General features: G+C 51.1%; 1 long non-coding RNA gene across 2 annotated transcripts; it reads left to right on the top strand.

Moving 5' to 3' along the window:
- The first annotated feature begins 4,927 nt into the window (after positions 1-4,927).
- Positions 4,928-11,082, top strand: LOC135994100 (uncharacterized). Of its 2 annotated transcripts, none has more exons than XR_010606954.1 (3): positions 4,928-5,004; positions 9,966-10,178; positions 10,646-11,082. It is a non-coding gene; the product is annotated as an uncharacterized LOC135994100 (long non-coding RNA). The 2 variants fall into 2 exon arrangements; XR_010606955.1 differs by lacking the exon at positions 4,928-5,004 and adding an exon at positions 9,596-9,730.
- Positions 11,083-13,601: the final 2,519 nt, after the last annotated feature.

The raw sequence follows: 13,601 nt of genomic DNA, 5'->3' as shown, positions 1-13,601 counted from the left end.
GGTCCAACTGCTGAGGCTCTTCAAGATGCACTAATGGAAACTGCAGCATCTGCCGAGAGTAGTGCAGGTGGAGCGGGATGGTCAAAGCCGGTCAAATATCGAAGCCTTGTTGGCGGCTGTAGCTTGGCTGGAGTGGCTGTTGTGTCACCGGGACGCTTTGAGCTCAAGGATTTCTGGCTGCCCCAGGAGCTGTGCAAGGAGCCAGCTGAACAGCAGATTGCACAGTACCGAACAATAGTTCCCACCCTTTCTGACTGACTGGGAGGAACAGAACGGAACAAAGCCATTTGCAAGGAGAAAAAGCTCCTTTCAATCTTTGGTTTTTGCTCTTCCCACTCCCCTAGGAGCGTTTCCTCCCTCCTGGAGCCAGCAGACATCTCAGCACTGAGCAGCCCCCACATTTCAGCACCTTCTCTTGTTCCTCTTTGTTCTTTAAGCGCTTGTCCACGGGCGCCAACGAAGAAGGTGGTCGTTTATAACTCCCTTTTGCTCCTCTGTTTACAGCTTCCCTTCCAGACACCGGGGACAGCTGACGTCAGGGTGCTACATTTGGGCTCGTCGCACTTTTATCTGGTGTTAATGCCTTCCATGAGCAGCAGGAATGCAGACCGCAAGGCGAGCTGGGGGACAGGGGGCCCGGGGAGGGCAGGAGGCAGGCAGGGCTGAGCTGGGGCACAGCGGGATGCTGCCCACCCTGCTCTCCCTGCCAGGCACCAATTGGTTTGCTGGAGAGCACCATGGTCATTTATGGCCTTTTGCAGGGAGGCCCTGCCCACTGGCACCCTGTCCGTCTGTCCAGGCAGCTGGCAGAGCCATACGTGGCACCACGAAGTACGCGCCGAGCTATTTTTAAGACGCCTGGGCTGCATCCCAAGTATAGCGTGCTCTATTTCTGGTGCAAAATGATCTTCCTGGGTGAGGGATGCAGAGATTTTTTTCATATTAAACACATGGGTTTGGGTTCGGAGGCAGTGAGAGAAAGAAACAGCTGGGCACGACTGGAAAAGAGGCACAAAAAAACAAGGCGGAGAGAGCTGGTGACCACAAAGGTCTCACCCAGAGGGAGAGCTCTGTGCTGCTGCTGTTGAAAGCTCATTGCCAATGGTTTGCTCATGGATCAGGAATTAAAAAAGGCCTGGGTTCGGTTTACAGCTGGGGTTTATTGAGGACACTGCAGGGCTTTGCATTTGTTTGAAATAGGCTGCGGAGGGAGTTTGAGATTCCAAAACATTTAACAAGGCTGAAAGGGATGAACAGGGATGCTAAATGCAGAGCTTTAAACTTGCTGGTTGCTTTCACCAATTTTGGACCCGCCTCTCACTCCAGATCGACTAGATCCAAAGGGCAGCAGAACACCATTTGTTCACCGGGGCTTAAAGTAATTCCTCAAAAGAATTAACCAAAAGGAGTTGTTTGTTTACTACGTGCCTTGTAGTGATACCAAGAGGCCCTAAATAGCACTGCAGGCTCCAGTACAGCGGGGATGTCACATTCACTGGGTAGCAAAAGGAAAGGTCTGCTCCTGGTGCTGGAGCAGAAGGACGAGGCAATCACCCCTGCCCGGTTGCTCGCTGTAGGAACCCATTGTACAGGTGAAAAGTGATGTGCAGGGCCATGGACTCACTCCCCTTGGCTGAGGGTTTTGCCCGTGCAATCTTTGTACCTGTACTTGAAATTGGTCTGAAGTGATTCATGCTCTCGCACACGGGTGGGCTGGTGATGACATAAAGGCTTCTGAGAAGATAGAAAAGCGCGAGAAAGATTTCTTTGAAGCTGAAAAAAATGCCATTCTTAATTTTTCAGCTACCTTCTAAGGATCTAGTCCTCAATTGCAAGTAGCACAGAAAAATGCCAGGACTGTGATCATAACTATGGTTCTGATCAAAGTCCTGTTCTCTGAAACCTGCTGCTCCATCACCTCCACTCACCTGTGCACCAGGAAGAGCTTTTGCTCAATTATAACTTCCAAGTGGAAGTGCTTGATATTCCCAAAGCCCAGCACAAGTCTGACAACTTGTCCTTTGAGATTTTTTTCTTGGAGGAATATTTAGGGGTTTTTTGAGGCTGGATAAGTATTTTCCACTTATTTCCAATCAGGGCTGATTTAATACTATCTCTGTATAAAAACAGCTGGCTCCCAGGGATGGGACACAAAATACTTCCACCTACTACCAAAACACAGAAAAAAGGAGTGAGTAATAACATTTGGAACGAGAGCTAGGTCTGTTTGCAGGTAGAGACAATCAGATCCAGCAGACTGGGCTTGAAGTGATGTTTCTCGTCAACTCTTTCTGGTTACTAAGGGTAGCAGATGTAAAGATACAAACTGACTTCTAAGACCAGAACAGACTATTTTGATTATGCGGTTGAAGTCCTGCGTAATATAAGCCAAACTTCTGGTTGGAACAAAACCCTATTCTTTAGAAGGGCACTGTCCTGATGAATTACTTCAAATGGTGAGATGTAATATTTGTAGAAGAATTTTTGGGTAGTGTTTTAGTAGAAAGAGCAGATAGTGGTGTCAGAAATCATTGATTCTCAAAATGGTTCCGTGCTACTTTCACCAAGACAGCTCCTGTTTTTCTACCTCAGTTTACTTTTGTCTAGAATGAGGACTATGTTATGCCTTGACATTATGAGATTTAATTAGGCTGTTCACCAGCTGGTGACAGACAGAAGCAGCTCACTGGTGAGAGCACACATCCATCAGGTTTTTTTTCTGTTGGAGTATGTTGAGCATTTTTAGGGTGCAATGGTCATGAGATCTCACCATTGCCTTGATGTCAACATGTGTTTTGCCATATTTTTGTGCTTAGAGGAGTTGTTGTTTCTCCCCAGGGGAGCTGGGGTGATGGGCTTGCAGGCAGGGTACAGGTGGATGTGCTAAAGGTACGTGGCTCCTGAGCTTGGCTTACAAGTTGTCTTGGCAAGAGCAGGACCAGCTGAGCACGAGGGTGGATGTGAGATAGGGAAAAGCCAGGTGGATCTGGAGCAGAAAAACCCTGGATGGAGATGGCAACTGGTGTGATGAGCGGAGTCAGGGATGGTGGTTTTTTAGGGTGAGGGAGAAGGAAATGAGTTTGCCTTGCATGGGGGAAGAACCAGGAGCTGGGCAGAAGTGGGGACATGTAAAAGGAGGATGCAGGTTGTGCAGCAGGATGGTAGAAAGGCAGATGCTGAAGGCCATCAAACCATTCTGTGAGCAAGAAGGTAGAGCTGGTGCGGGAGAGACCCGATCTGCAACGGGGAAAATAGTTTCTGGATGCCAGAGACACTCCACAATGTGAAGAAGAAAATGAATACTGAGAGTGAGCTAAACCTAGAGATGCAGATGAAGCTGCAGAGCTGTGGGACTTATGTTGGTGATTTAAGGATCCTATTGACTGTTTGCACTGGAAAGCCTGACATTTGCCACAGTGCTTGCCCAAGCCTCTCGCCTGCAGTTGCAGCTCTGGCTGCCTTGTTGCTGCCTTTCCCCCTTCTACTGCATGAGCCAGTTTCCCTTCTGAAAGACAGTTTAACCCTAGAGAAGAGGGGCTGATTCTCCCTTGTTTTGCCCTTCCCACCATGACATAAGTGGGTATAAGATATCACCACGTCAGAAGTGGGGCCAGTTGCTCCAGGCTGTTCCCCTTGCAACCTGGCTTCCTAATCCTGGGTCTGGCCAGAGATCTCAATTTCCTTACCCTCCTACTCCCCTTCAATCCAGTAATGGATCTTCAAAAGCCAGCTAAAGGAATGAGAAACGGCTTTGCAAGAAGGAGGCTGCGTGTGGGAGCGTGGTGTCTGGCTGAGCAGCCACTTGTCGTGGCCAAAGGCGCTGGGCCATGTTTGCAGACGCACGGTGCTGTTTGCCCCGTTGCCTGGTGGCTGCTATGATGTGTTTATCCTCTTCCTGAGCTGTGTGAACTGCCGTTTCCTCATTCTGCAAAGTTCAGATGAGGTGCTGGAGCTCTCTGGCTATAAAAAGTGATGGTCCAGCCGGTGTGTCAACCGCTCTGTGGGAGCGGCTGGTGCAACGCGGGGTGCAGAGCCCGTGTGGGGTGCAAGGGCTGCATGGGTGCTGCAGGGCGAGCTCCTCCTGGGCAGCATCCGTGTCAGTGTCACCGCCTGCACAGGAGCGTGTTACTGACACACTCCTCACCGAGTTGTCCCTGCACGTGGGTGACATGTGCGCACGGGGCGTGCGGTGACCCCTGAACTGTGTGCACTTTGGTGATGGCAGGGAACAGCCTCCTCCTGCTGAGCATGTGGAGGACACGGCCATACTGGACCAGCGGCCACCCAGCCCCCTCCAAGGATGTAGAGGGTGGGAGAGGAACCAGCTGCTGTGCTGGATTTCTCCTTTCACGTGGAGGCGGAGCAGCTGCTCACCAACAGCTGCGCCCATCCTTGGAGATGTCGGCTGTGCCGGGAACCCCCTGTGTGACCCTCGGGGGTCTCATGTGAGAGAGGGCTTTGGGAGACCACTGGCCTTTCCCTGTGCCACCAGGAGAAGCGTGGATCCCGCTGGCTCTGCTTTAGCTCATTAGCAGCTGTGGGAAGTGGCTGGACACATAGGTCCTTGCGCTTCCCTTCTCCCTGAGTGAGGGGCTGTTCATGGCGGTCTGAGCACACAAGATTTGTGCCGGCGGAGGCTGGAGAGCAGAGGGGCTGTGTGAACCTTCCTGCCTGGCTCCTGCACCGCGCGGTGACGTTGGTGCCGCAGGAAGGAACGGCGAGTTCCTGAGGGGACATTCCTCCCATAGCTGCGTGGGGCCGCCGCGGCCCCCCCGGCGCACGAGCCGTCTCCAGCAGCTATTATTGAAGCCTATTTCCATGGCACCTTTCCAGACCCCGTATTTCTTCTCACACGCCAGGGTGGAAGCAAACCCCTCCTCCCGCCCCAAAGCCTTCATCCAGAGGCTTCTCGCAGCTGCTGTATTTTTCCAGTGTGCGTGGAGCATCGCGGTGCTGCTGGGTGGGAAGGAGCCTGCAGCTTTCCTGAGAACTCCTGGAAAGCCGGTGGGAGGGATGCACAGGCTGGAGCTTGAACTCAGATTCCCCACAAGTAAAATAACCCATGTCCTTGTGCCTTTCATCCCTCTTTCTGCTCCTTACTTGCTGATTATGGTCTAAGTAGTGTCCAGAGATCTCTTTCAGAGTACAAGTTACCTAAAAGGTCTGTTGCTTGCTGCATTTTGCCCACTTTTCTGCTTGCAAACATTGTCCTTTTTGCAGCATTTCTTTTATTTGCCTTACAAGAATGCGAATGACTTTTTAGCCAGCAGTAGTTCTGCAGCTGTAGGAAAGTTACAGAGATGGGAGGGGGTGCTTGTCCCTGCCCCATCTGCCTTCTGGGGCTGGGCTGGGTCCTGCCAGCTCAGTGCAGCACTGGCACTGATGAGGCTGATCTCTGTGTGTGGATATTTCTGCCTTAGATAGCTGCAGCACGGAGCTGTCTTTTTTTTTTTTTTTTTCTTTTTTCCCCACACAACAGACACCAGGTCCCTCTGAAATGAAATGCTTGAGGCTGAAACTGAAAGTTCGGAGAGAATTAGTCACTCCTGTACCCTAGTAACGTTGGCAAAAACGAGGCTCAAACACAGCGCAGGCGAGGGTTTTGCAATCCCGGCAGCAGCCCTGAGCTTCTCCCGACACAGAGGGAGGTGATGGGGGGAGCACTGCGCTAAAATGCGCCCCAGCCCCTTCCTCCTGCCCTGTGCGCCCCAAAATAGGCTGAGCCCTGGAGGTGGGAGTGGGGTGATGAGAGTCTGCTGGGGATGGCACAGCACCCTCCTCTGCATCGGATCTGACTGGTATGGGGGCTCGTAGGGTGCGTTTGCCTTGTGAAAGAGCTGACGCAGCCCTCAACGCTTTGGGTGACATCCCTGTGGGGTGTTAGACCCAGGGACCCACCTTGGGAACAGCGTTCCTCTGGGAAAGCCTTCCACCCATGGTGCTGCCAGCATCTTCAGCCCAGCCTCAGCTCGGATGGTCTGAAAATCTGCCGCCCTCAGGAAGGCTGAGAGCCAAGCTCCGGTTATTTTGGGCCCATCGTTGGCCACAGTCTTCCCTGAAAAGTTTGCTGTTCTTTGCAGCGTGGAGCTGCCACTGTGCTTCTCCTCTCTGTGGGGGTGCTGGGGGGCGAGGAGGGGGCTGCAGGGCAGGGGTGGCTGCCACGCTCTCCCCACAGCGCTGTGGGGCTGGTTTAACTCGTTCCAGATTTGCAGGGTTCACGTCAGCGCCTGAAATGAGAACCGTGCCGTGCTTAACCACCGCAAAACATAGCAACGGCACAGCAGCGCTGGCACCCGCGCAAAGAGAAAAAAAATAATAGTAATAAAAGATCAACATGAAACAAAACCAAACAGGTTTTTCAGGCTTCTCTGGGCTTTGCAGTGTAGAAAAAGGCAAAGCTTCCAGGAAATGGATGTGGGCCCACGGAGGGACTATTACGGATGCTCTGAAAACTCCCACCACTCTCAACAGGGAGGATTTTAGGCAGTGCTGCTCTGGTCCTGGCGGTCAGGCAACCTCCCTGGCCGCGCCGTGTTCTTCTCTGCCTCCTGCTCAGCACTGACCTCCCATTCACTGCCATCTGGGCATGGCCTGGAGCCTCTGGCCACAGGTTTGCTGCATGTGCAAGACATCTGCTGTGCCACTCAAGCCATCAGAGGGTCAGGGGAGTGCCAAGGGGGTTAGTTCCTGCCCCAGGAGGTGGTCCTGCTTGGACCTTGGATCCAGAAGGTTCCTGAATCCTGGGATACGCTTCAGGGGAAGGCAGCAAAGTCACAGGGAGCTCCAGGGAACTGTGAACCCACATCTGTGTCACATCTGCTGCCTGTCTCCATAGTGTTCCCAACCAATCTCTGTGTCTGATCATCCTGAACAGAGGGAGCTCACAAGGGGGGGCTCCAAACCCTCATCTAAGAGAGAAAGACAAGTCCTCATGCAAGTAGCTGACCGCCCTGCCAACCCCCAACGCTGCAGCCTTCCTGGGTAGGACGTTGCCTTGCACCTCATGCTGGTCTCTGCCACCCCAGAGATACCAGTGCTCCTTCCAGTGCAGGGAGACTGGGATCAGAGGTGCAGACTTGGCACAGGGAAGCTGGCTGTCCTCTGTACGATGGCCCTTCCAGGAGGAACCTGAGCAGCATTTTGGATGATGGAGAAAACTGGGAAATGAGAGAGTGGGTGCAGATGGGCACGTCAGGAAAGGCAGCCCTCAAGTGGATCACGTCCTCTGCTCAGATCAGTGTCCTACCTCTGACATGGGTGGAAACAATACGGCCAACATGGCCAGCTCTAGTGGTGCTGGGCAGGGAGGTAGATGGAGTCCTGATGGACCAGCTGGTGCCCTGCAGCAGGAGCTGAGGCTAATGCTATCACAACTTCAAATGCTATTAGCAGTACGAAAAAAACAGACAGTCCTTTAAAAATCTGCTTGCACAATTTGGCTCTCTTGACCCTTCTGGCCAAATATTCTCAGGCTTGCTAAGTGCTATGGGACACAGTGTGTCCTTTCCTTGCTCCTCAGTTGACTGGTCATTTATAGCCTCCACCTCTGACTGCTGGGTCTCGTATTTTGAAACGGTGCAAAGGAGCAGGACGGATCAGCTTTCCTCTCTGCTTCCTCCCACATACCTGGGTCATGCTACCTCCAGCATTTCCCCTTCCCACACTAAACGAGCTCTCCTGGCTGGGTAAGCACAGCCCAGAGTGCTAATTTAATTTGCTACTTGATCTTCTTTCTGGAATTTACCAGCATTTCTTGGGTAAAGCAAGGCCCCTCCTGCATGTGCTCTCAGTCCTGAAGAGGTTTGTTCCAGCTGTGCTGTTGCTGTGTCACTTGTGTCACTGAACAGCTCTGCTATGGGTGCTCCCAGGACACTGGGAAGTGTTTACCTGGACACCTCAAAGCTTTCACAGTGGAAACCTAGAAGCAAATCCAGAGTGCAGAGAGAACTAGGGAGGAAAAGAGCAGCTTGTGGCTCCCTGACCTGCATCTCCAGAGATGTGATGGGACATTAACAGACCGCCTGGAGCTTGTTAATGAACCAAAAGAGAGACAGGTCCCTCTCCAGCCAAAATGCTGCGACACGGGGAGGAAACCTCTGCTCTGCCCGTGTGAACAGGGACAGGTTTGCAGCCCAACAGTGTCACCCCAGAAAGGCACTGCTGAGCGACCAGTGGATGTACCTGGTTTCTCAGTAAACACTTTGCCAGTCTCTCAGACATTGCGTCAGCACAGTGACCACCACAGAGGTATGACGGGTTTCAGTGATCTGAAGTTCTTATTCAGACAGTAGTCACATCAACTGTAAACCTGACGTGCTTTATCAAGGAGATGAGTCTCCATCATCTTTACCCAGCAGAAAGAGGTGACTGAGTCATGAAGTAACTTGTTAAAAAACATCTAGAAAGTCAATGAGGAAGACAAATGAGGCTCAGGTGTCTTAAATACCTTTGCCAGGTTCCAGTCACCGACTGCCAATGCTCTTATCAGCTTCCACACATTTTTAAGTATTCCTCAGCACATTTTCCACCATTTCTTTCCATTTGAAAGGACAGGCCATTATGTCCTATGACCCACGGGAGTGATGGAGTGACTCATGCGAAGCCAAAGCAGAAGTTGCTGGCAGATGCATTACACATCTGGACTTCCAGCCCCATGTCAGACTGTTGCTGACACTTCTCAGCGTTGCTCTGAAACCTGCAACACTACCCCACTATTGCAGGGCATTAAGAGATGGATCAGCAGTAGTAAACAACGTATCTTCAAGGCGTGATGAGAAAATGTCATAACCTGATTTTCAGCCTGATAGAAAGGCATGTGAGAACCCTAATAAATGTGATTTGATTTGTGGTCTTTCATCTCCTGCTTTAGACTGTTGTACGGTACTGCTGTCACGGACAAACGGCTGCTCACCCCAGAGAGGTGGGTGTAAGACACAGTCCCACTTTCAGAGGGGTTCATCGTGTCCAGCTTTGCTGTCACATTAACCAAGAGGTGTGGTTGTGGGTTTTTTAAATCTTTTTTTTTTTTTAAGTTTGCTTCTCATATGACAACATCTAAAATAGCTACTGCAAAATGAATAAATCAATAACTGCCAGGAGTTTAAATAAGGCTACTTTGCTCATCGTGTTCTCTAGAAGTATCTTCTTTCCTACATAGAAATCTTTTTCCAGGATGCATTTAAGGAGTTGGGACAGTATCGTGAGGCCAGAACAGTGTTTACCTGAGTGGGCTGTGGGCAGCGGGGAGCTGCCAAGGAGGGGTTTGCTGTGGGTGCGGGGACAGGGCAGATGGGTCTCGGGAGCAGCTCTCGCTATGGACAGGCTGCACTGAGCACATGTATGCTTGTCTGTGCCCACTGAACATAAAAAGCATTTATTTCACAGTGTAAATACACCAGGCCAGAAATGGGCATGTCCAGCCTTGAAATACCTCTCGGGTGAAAAGTGCCTTAGAAATGTCATCCTGTCATGCTCAGCCCAATAAAACTTGGAGCTGTGACCGGGAGGTATCGGGTACTGCTCTACGAGTAATAACCGTGTCTGTAATTAACAGCGTGTTCCTCTCCATCACTGCGTGTCCTTCTGACATCTGCTGGGCTTGGAGGCTGGGGCTGGGATGGTTCCCTGAGGCTGGCGGGCAATGGTTTGACTGGTCCCTGGTGGACAAAGCCCTGGGACCAGGGATGGGGAGCTGCCAGTGACTTCATTTCATGTGGCCTGCAGCTGCATTGTTGGTGTTTTGGTTTGTTTGTGTTTTGGTGGGTTTTTTTTTTGGTTTTCCATACCTCTTAACAGATGACATTTTGGTGTGTGTTGATGCGTGACTGGTCAGAGATATCTGAAAAGGCTGTTGTGGCCTCAGCAAGGATGTCTCCTTCCCACTCCTGTCCTAGGGCAGATTGTTTGCAGAAGGCAGCAGTGGAAGGTGAAGGGATGTCTGTGTGATATCGTCTCCTCTTCTGCAGGCTCTGCGGTTACTCCAGCCAGCTACTCCACGCTGAAATCTTTCCCAGAGTTTTTGACATCTTGCAAAACACTGTAACAACATAAAAGTGTTCGGCTTTGTCTGGGGAGGACCCTGGACTAGCTTCGCTGGAAGAACGTCATCCTTCTTCAGCTGTTGCTGGCTGTCCTGACATAATTTTTGTGCGTCCAGAGTGCCAAGGTCACATCCAGAGGTGAGCCCTGAAGCACTCACAGAGCTCTGTGTGTGCAACAAGGCCAAGTGACACAGCCAGACGGAGGGAGGGACTCTGCCGCTCACCCCGGAGCACCGTCTGTGCAAATCTATCCCTGCAAATCCCTCTCTCAGTTTAGATTTGGGAAAGTTTTTCCTGCTGCTGTAGCTGGTCGGGTGGTTTGTAGGGAAAAGCTTCCCTCTAGTGGGGGATCCTCGCAGTGCCAGGCACCCAGGACTGGGAAAAAATAAAAGCAGAGGCATTTACAGCATATCGACACAGAACCAGCACAAGAGAGTCCATAACTAATTATAGTGTCTGAGATAAGAACAATGATGATGATGTAATTGAGCTATGTGGTTCTTGTAACTGTACTTTCAGAGCATTTTTAATCTTCCCTTTGTGTTCTTAACAGTAAGTTCTCCTGAAGGGGAGCATTCAATATTGTTGTTATCTGCTTTTTACAGCAGGAGAAAATGCTGGGGAAAAAAGGGGAAGGACCTTGCCTGGTGAAGTCAGGATTCAAATGCTGGAAGGACCATCACTTGAATCACATGTGATGATCTGTCATGTCACTCAGCTGTTCTTCAGAGAAGGAACAAAATTTTATCATTTTGCAAGCAGCCCTTAACAGAGTTGTATGCTGAAAAATATAAAGTGACTAAATGCAAAGTCTTTGCTCTTCAGTAGCATCTTCAATGGGATGCAGGGAGGCACTCAGAAGTGTCCAAGTTTTCAGCAACAGCATTCTCTAATGCTGCAGGATCCGAAACCAGTCAAGTATTTGGAAATGTGGAGGTTTGTACCAGGGCTGCCACTGAGTGACCTCAACGAAAATATTGTTCCTTGTGTTCTCTGTGGATGAGATTTTCTGCAGTTTTGGGACCGGGGCTTATGGAGTGCTTTGAGATCTACTGATAAAATTGTTACAAAAGCAGCTAAGCATTATTATTACTGCAATTATCAGAGTTTCAGAAAGGAAACTATGGATTTTTCCAGGATTACATTGTGACAATTCCCAAAATACCCCTGTTTGAGCGAGGGCCTGATCCTTGCTACTACACACTACTCAAGCCAGGGTGTCTTCTGCACCCGTGTGCCTGCACCTTTCCCAGCTGCTGTGCGAGCATCTCCGGCAGCGCACGGGGACAGGGGATCTTGAGGGCTTCTCCGTAACCACCTGCCGGTGCACGGGCACCTGCGGACGGGCAGTGACACCCAGTGCATGGGCACCTGCGGACGGGCAGGGCCACTGCAGAGGCTGGGCTGAGCCCACAGAGGTGCCCTGGGCAACAGCTCCACTGCTCTGCTGCTGTGAGGGCTGCTCTCCTTTCTGTTTGTTTGGTGTATTGAGTTATTCTTCCAGTGCTTCCAGAGCAAGGGCTTATGGGGCAAGAGGAGGAACACAAAGGGCATGTTTAGTTACTCACTGAAGTAATTCACTCTCCTGTTGCTGAGGGAATGTGGCCTCATTTAACTTCTCTCTGATGTCTGTGCCTGGACCAGTGCTTAGCTTTCAAGTTAAGGCTGACATCCCCCATGTGCTGCTGCAGCAGTGAAGCCAAGTGACCAAGCCCTGAGTGGACCCTGCAGAAATGATGATGAGTGTGTGCGTGGGGCCGGGCTGAGGGGCAGTGTCCTCCTCCTCACTTGTTTTTGGGAAAGCTGTGGGCTGCACCCTGCAGCTGTGCTGGCCGGGCAGCTCGCGGAGCAGATGTTGTGTCCCTAGAGCTGAGGTGTGAGAGTTTATGTGAGCTAAAGCTTTCTTTGCTGAAGGCTTTTGGTTCCAGGCCAATCACACACGCTGAGGGCCAGCGCTGCCCAACAACTGCTTGGTGGTCTCAGCGTGAAATGAGCTGGTGAACCGCAGCTTAGTTCCCAGCGGAGACAGATGTTCATGTTTTAAAAAATCATTACCATGGTCACTGCTAGCCAGACTGCTTTTTGGCAACAGGAGAAGGTTCATAGCTTGAATAAGCACAGAAGAATGAAAAGGCCTTTCTTCAGGTCAGGATCGATACATTTTGGCTCCAAATCTGCTTAGGAAATCTATGCTCTTAATGATATTGCAACTGCGCAAAAATGTTACGAAAATGTAGCCTAATCAGGCCTTTGTCCAGAGCATGATATTGACACAGGAAGAATACAGGATTATGCAGGGGCTATTTTGAGCAATGTGATGCTGGATAGCCCTTTGTCTGTTCAAGACGCTATCGAACGTCACAGGCCAGTTTTAAACACCAACCTCCCTCCCACAACCTCCCTGAGCAGCGTTATCCCTCCCCTACAAGGTGAAGCTGCATGGAGGGGTTGAAGTGATTTGACAACAGCTGCCCAAGAAAACAGACAACCTCTGTCAGAAGATCATCTTCCGAACCTCAGCTCTGCGCCGTGACCAGCAGACAAGGCAATGCCTCCCGAGAGCCTGTCCCAGGGGGCTGGGTGGCGATCGGCAGGAGCTAAATGGGAAAGAGCCACATGCCCACCTGCACCCTCCTTTTGGGGTTTGTATCCCTGAAGCAGAGCTGTCAGGGTCCCTCCAGCCTCCTCTGTCCAGCTGAGTGACTGCTCGTGGTTCCTCCTTCTCCCAGGGACAGCCCGGTGGTGGCTAGAGTAGGGGTGGGAGAAAATGTAGATAGAAGGAGGCTGCTCTTATCACTTGGGAAATTTTTGCCAGGACTGCAGGGGCTGCGATCCTAGCCCAGCCGCCCAAAATGAGATGGTTGAGTAGTGCTGTGTGCTGAGTGTGCCAACCGCCCGGCACTGGAGTCATCACCGGGCAGCGGGCAATTCTGCACATGCTGCCTCTGCAGGCAGGTTCTCATCACACCTGCTCAGGTGGAAGCAACTTCCCTGTTATTAGAGGGCTGGGAAAACTGCTCTGTATGCCACTCGCCCTCCTCAGGAATGAGAGTGTGTCTAAGTGTTTTCTGGGAACAAACAGAGCAAGACGTCTCCTCCCTTTTGCTTTGAGAAAGTCTGAGAAATCAGTGCCCTTCTGTTGTAATGGCTGGTGTTACTCAGGGCTGCAGCTCGCGTCCTGCCACCAGTCCCAACTTGCTCAGGAACTACTGTGAACACTCAGCAGTTCTTCTGGATTGTGCAGCTGTTATTATTGTTGTTACAAGGGTTATTATTAGAAACCCAAGCCACACTAATGACCCTAAACCTGGTGACGAGGTGACTAAAAACTGCCATGTGTGAGGAGAGCACTGTTGGCTTGGAAGGCTGCTTTGAAGGTTGCTCAAGTACCAGAGCCCTTGCTGTGTTGCTCTCACCTAACGGAGAAGATAAAAAGTGCATTAGCAGCCAGATAAGGAGTCTCTGCATGTCATACTCACTCTGCTGCTCACACTCAAGCAAGACATCCCTTCCTCAGCAGGGCTCCCCACATATAACCGTGGTGTCTGATAAGAGGCACTG

The sequence above is a fragment of the Caloenas nicobarica genome, chromosome 13, assembly GCF_036013445.1.
Source record: "Caloenas nicobarica isolate bCalNic1 chromosome 13, bCalNic1.hap1, whole genome shotgun sequence".
NCBI classification, from domain to species: domain Eukaryota; kingdom Metazoa; phylum Chordata; class Aves; order Columbiformes; family Columbidae; genus Caloenas; species Caloenas nicobarica.
The sequence above is the reverse complement of the archived record's forward strand: the minus strand, read 5'-3'. Positions and strand labels throughout refer to the sequence as shown.